Genomic DNA, 6,677 nt, shown 5'->3' with positions numbered 1-6,677 from the left:
AGAGTCCAGTGGCATCAAAACTCTGCATCAGATCATGAAGCATAACTTCAACAGTGTGTAAACACACAAAAGTAAAGTAGGCCGCGTTAAAGGTTGACAGGATTAGTGCCATAACCATCTGTTAACCCTATATTCAAGACATAAGCTCCGATAAGGTGCATCAATCTCCACACCTATAATTGACCCATAGTTAATATATACAAAACCATATATCCACAAAGTGTGACAACTGTTAAACTTAAGGCATTGCTAACATTGCTATAAAACATACTGTACATACAGCAAACATGACACATGTATCAGTCTTAGAAATATTGCACCAATAAATAAGTATTGCAACAGTAAATGTTACAGCACCAATTTATACTATTTTATATTAATTTATAACACCTTCTATAGTTCCAGGCCCGTTTTAACGGGGATAGGACATGAGAAATGCACATGGACACTGCAGATGAGCTAAATGATATAAATGCACGAACAGAGATGCTGTAGAAATCAATACGGCTCCTTGCATTTGCATTTGCTTTGATCGTGAGCAGCAGCGCTGGGAGATTAAGTAACACAGGCTCTGCTTGACAGGTCGATCATTAACACTAGTTTGTAATCTGTCTGTGTGCGTCCACACGTCCTGCCTCACAGCCACGGGTACGCCTTGGGGAAGACAAGTGTTCTACATAAGTGAATTTAGGAGGGCATGTGTAAGACAGTGGCTAAAACACAACGGAACAGTGTGCCAAGGTGAGCAGTGTCCCTGTGCACAGTGCAGCAGTGGTTCTCAACCGTATCTTAAAAGTGCTTGTGATCCAGCCAAGCACGGGAGCAGCGCATGTTCAACTGCATGTCTGACCGTTGCTTCCGCATGTCGGTCCGTTGTATGTCTTATCTGCGTGTGCATCCCGAGAATCACTGCTGTTGCGTGCCACCCGGCAGTTTGGGATACGGGGAACGGGGGGTGTGGACTACAGACCGGCCCCTATAACAGGGTCCAGATCACAGGCGTTAGCAATATAGGAGGAGGCATTGCCTAACTGCAAGCACGGGAGCAGCGCATGTTCAACTGCATGTCTGACCGTTGCTTCCGCATGTCGGTCCGTTGTATGTCTTATCTGCGTGTGCATCCCGAGAATCACTGCTGTACGGCTATGGTTAACCAGTCCTATCAGTACAGGATGAGTAGCAAAAATAACAGATGAACAAGCTGACATAATGTGACATTTTTGGTAATTATTTTGAAAATGTGTTAAATAGCACAATTCTAACTGCCCCTATAGGCCAGGTGTAGGCAATCAGTACTGAGCTTCGTCCCTTTTATGATGAATGGAAATGTTTCGCAGAGCTTATGACATTTAGTACACATCATTTGTGTACATATGGTTGTTGCATCTTCTACCATTCCACCAGGTAGACAATGGTATTAAAATCATCATGCGTCGCAGCTGGCCCACCCCAGACCCACTTCAAGCCAAGGAAAAGGTATGAGATCAAATAATTCCAGGAAAAATAATCAGCAGACCCTTGTAGCTGTGGATTGACAGAATTTGGGTCATCGCTGACAATGTCAGAGCGTGACCTTTGCCCCTCGTCCCACAGGACAATCGGTCCTCAATAACCCACCTCCCTTAATGTCTGTATGGACAAGTATCGCTGTGCTTAAATGATTTAGCACTCTGATCAGAGAACACGCCATGCAATTTCATACACCACTGGTATTCACAATTCTCTCTCTCTCTCTCTCTCTCTCTCTCTTTTAGTCTTTCAATCTCTTTTCCTTTTTAGTCTTTCAAAAACACACACAACACAAACACATATGCACGATTACAATATACGTACACACAAACCAGTATTACATACTGTAGTGGTGGAACACAAAGCTATGAAATACGTTGTGCTAGATTACATCCTGATAGCAGCCCTTATTTACTCATCTGTAATAGGAGAAACAGCTGCCCTCTATTCCAATAGGATCAGCGGATTAATCTTGGTGAGACGTAATACATACAGATGGTCAGGCAGGAAAAAATTAGAAAAATATGCAATATGAATACATTTGTCTTGCATAATATCAGATATGATTCATCTATTGTAGAGATTATGGCTTGATGCATTGGTGTACTTAGCAAAGAGACAAAGTTAATTTCTTTATAGGCCAAATACCCCTGCCAAGATCCCCGGGAATAATAATAATAATGATTATTCAGGGAATATCACATAAATTAAACTTAAGCCATCTATTTGGTTTGCATATTAATAGTGCCGGGGCTAGCCTGAGAATTGATTCATTCGCTGTCACAGTTCTATATTGCAGACACAATGCACTCGGCTGGATGTGATACCGGCTGTCATGTGCCATTTATTATTTCACACTGCCGTACACGCACGCACGCACGCACGCACGCACGCACGCACGCACGCACGCACGCACGCACGCACGCACACACACACACACACTCAAACATGAGACCAGGGGAAAATGCACGTTATGTCTTTAGGTATAATTTTAGAGCTCAGCACAGGAATCGCACATGCACAAAATGTCTCCTACCAACTGTCCAGCCATGCTGTAAAATAGCACTCTGGATTATCTGAGGGGGTCACTTATAGCATCACCGCTGCCGGTCACAAACAGCCTGCAGGGGCCTCTACTTCCTGACAATGGTCTTTTCCAATATCCTGCAAAGATGCCATGGCAAGTGGAAGAATTGGCTTGCGTGCCACCCGGCAGTTTGGGATACGGGGAACGGGGGGTGTGGACTACAGACCGGCCCCTATAACAGGGTCCAGATCACAGCAATATAGGAGGAGGCATTGTCAGAACACTAGTGCAAACACAGAACATCTCAGTTGCCATGCATCACACAACAATTCATGAAATACTCACCTGCTCCATAGTAAAGCCAACTACGGTTCTTAACGTACTGTAATTTGGATCACGGTATACGTGAGTACAAATGATGCAGCCCAAACCAGCAGAAGCAAGAGCTCTTATTGTACGGGTGCACAATGAATGTTTCTTTTCCATAAGGAGAATGATGTCACACCTTGAGGCTACATTCACACTGTCAGCCCAGAATGGATTTAAGAAGTCTGGGGAAAAAAACACATAGAAACTCATTTGTGAGTCAAAGTTGAATCCCATTCCAAGGTGGTTTTAAAAGGAATTAAAATGAGATTTCTAAAGATGTGTCTCAGACAGTGAAGTCTGATTTACAGTATACTTTACTCTACATATACAAAAACTAGCAGATCTACAAGCTGACTATGCATCACGATGAAACAAAGCATAGTGAGCTGAGCTTGTTGATCTGCCATTTACGACAAGCGACACTCGTCGTATGACAAAGTATAAGGGTCTTCACACAACGGAGGAGCATGACAAATAAACAACGTGAAAGCCAGCAGCGAGTAGGCCATTCCCCATAAAAACCTTCAGCTTGATCCCTTTACTTTATTTGCAGTGGATATCGACGTATTGTACTCATGCCACAAACAACAACTAAATATTTCCGGGCGATATTAATGGCACATTAGAAACTCCCCAGGTATGTAAGGACCGTAACCACTTAAACCCTACAGTATATGGTTCACCGGAGTCCCTCAGGGCTTTACACTAGTGTATTTTATGTTCTCGCTCTACATCAAATATCTTCGCTGAAAATAGAGAAAGATTTCCCAGAATACGGATGCTGGGGTTTGATGAATTGGATTGATTGAATACTTTACTAGTGGTGAATTTAAACAGCACATGAGGTACAGTCAGACATTAAGGCTAAAAGGATAGTGATCGGTTTAAGTGGCTAAATTGAGCATTACTCACTTGACTATTAGTTGTCATACAAATAATTGCAATTAAGGATTTAATTGTGCACAGGAGAGACACATAACTTAAATATACAAAGAAATGACAATAGCCTGGTGAAGACAATGACAAGTACCCATAATCAAAATAGATCAGAAACCAGCCATCTTACCGTTGTTTCACATTTTTTTTGTGAGCTTGTACATCGGTTATTCTTGCTATTTTCCAACCGATGCATTTTTGTACATGAATGGAAATGATTAGGGCGATTATGCAAACATAATGGCGTTTTACCACAAATAATTGGGATTACCTCAAATAACTGCGCTGTGATTATGAAATAATTGTGACAGGCCGACGCTATGTCATTACGTCTTTACCGCCACAAAGGATACAGATGGGTGGACGGTCAAGGTGTGTGGATGTGGATACATATGATGTGATCACTTGAAAATAACAGTGTGGAGTCTGTGGACAGTCAGTCCTAAAGATCACATTCAAGAAACAAATCGGATCTTGCCTGCGGTCTGAACAAAAACCTAAAGGCTTGCTTTGTTACAAAGAGCAAAAAAACAACAACAACCTCACTGTTAGTCTCTCAGACTAACAAGGTGACATGAGGTCAAAGTGAGAGAGGAAAAAAAAGAGGCAGCTTTATTGAATCATGCTGCCTCACCTTCAGAGGTGATAGCGGGGTTGTTATTGACAGGGAATAGGAAATTCACTTTTGTCTGGAATTTGTGACTGCAGGACCGAACCATAATAATGCCCTATTGAGCTTTAAAGGGTATTACTTTTTCCAGGAAGCAGGGTCAATAAGGTGAACACCAGAGATTTGTTTGAACCACTTCAAATGTGACATGGAAAAAAGGTGAAAAAAAAAGGAAAAAAAAGAGAATTAATACCAGCTGTTGAAATTTGCTGTTTGATGTAAAGTATGAATGCCAAAGATACACATCGAATCAAATCAAATTCAGCCTGTTAGTCTGCATGCTATGGCCACAAAGCAGATTAAGGCTGCTTACCTGGGTGTATTACACTTTACCCTGCATTAAGGCCTAGCCCTGAGCCTGGGGGACGGATTTCTGGAGACCTTCGCATATGAGACTGATCACTCAGGCTCTACTCCGCAGCGAGGCGTCTGCTAAATATGTTATTAGCACAGCACACCTCAGGTTGAACGCATTAGTGCCAAGCAAGTGAGGACGCTGGCACGGAGAAACATCATCAGCCCCCTCCCATTGGGAGATGGGGGAAGGGTGGGAGGGAGGGAGGAGAGAGAGAGAGAGAGAGAGAGAGAGAGAGAGAGAGAGAGAGAGAGAGAGAGAGAGAGAGAGAGAGAGAGAGATGTTATGCATTTGATGTGCATGGTGAATAAACAAAAACCTAAGAGAATTGGGTCTGTCTCTGCACTACCCTGAAAAAGAGCTCATTCACTTATTAGCAGTGATGGTGAAAGTAACTTGCAAGATGTATTTTGATGAACAGCTTAACCACTTAACATACAGCGTTGATATCTAGTGCATGTAATTAAAAGAAAAAAATGGTGGTCAAATAATTGGAGGGGGGGGGGGTCGTCATAACTTTAGGATTTTGGACACGCAACTTCCATTATTTTCAAATGGGGTAGTATTACAGTTCATCTGCAATTTTGTGTGTGAAATCCACTAGCAGTGAGAGCCAACATCAACATCCTCAGCTTTCTGCAGTATAGTAGACAAAGTATTCAAAAGTACAAATTACAAAGTACTGTACATTTTCAGAAATACTGAAACTGGTATATACAAGTTTGCAGTGTGTCGTGTTGTGAGTGGTTACGTTTCGGTCCCAAGAGCCCCTTCCTAGAAAATGTAGTGGACGCTAAAGTACAATATTATTTCTATTTGAAAAAGTCAGCTTGCAAAAAAACTAAAAACAAATACCCCACACATGTACTTACAGTAAGTTCAGTACCCAAGAAAATGTGTTTAGTTACTGCCCACCACTGGCTTCATGTAATGTGTGATCATGTGGATCATAGTCCACAGCATGACCACACAGAGCCACAGTACTGATCTGATGAATTGTGAAAGACATAGATTATTGGCAAAACAACAACAACCACCTCTCATTGAAATGCATTAATGAGCATTTCCTAGTAGATATACACACATTCAAGCGTTCCAAAGCTGATATGTACAAACAAACTACATAACAGCTAGTAGTGTGTTTGCGGAGCTCGCCTCTCAGAACTGCCAGGGAGCTCACAGAGTCAGACGGCTGATTATTTTTCAACAGCCCTTTCATTCACTTACATCATACATACGCTCATCTGTGGTTCACATCCCCAGCCGACAGCGCCCAGGTAAATCCCTGCAACGTGTGACTTATCAAGGCTATTCAGAAGCCAAATCAGAACACAGCTGAAAGTTTTCTTATCTCCAGCTGTCAGCCAGAGCTACATAAATACCACTCTGCATATTTTAGAATTACTAAAAGGAATTCATGGTAGCCATTCATATTTCATGTGCATTGCAGGGCATACCTCTACATATACATATTTTTTAAAGTAATTTTGTCGAAAATGTGAGAAAGGCATCAATGTTTAAATTTCACAAGCTGACCATTGATATCAGTCTTTCTGTGTGAACTTGTGGATAAATATGTATTTTGAAATGTTCTATCTTGAAATAAATACATTGCACAAAAATGTAGGACATGTGAGTAAACAGTGCACTTTGTACACAGTGCGAAAAATTACAATTAGAGGCACTGAGAAAGCTCTGATATTGAGCCAATACATGGAGTTATTCTTATTTATTCTGCTGTACTAGACAAGAAGTGAACTATGGTACGGAGAGAGAGAGAGAGAGAGAGGGAGAGAGAGAGAGAGAGAGAG

Source organism: Electrona antarctica (assembly GCF_951216825.1).
Source record: "Electrona antarctica genome assembly, chromosome: 3".
Classification (NCBI taxonomy): domain Eukaryota; kingdom Metazoa; phylum Chordata; class Actinopteri; order Myctophiformes; family Myctophidae; genus Electrona; species Electrona antarctica.
This window is presented reverse-complemented; position numbering follows the sequence as displayed.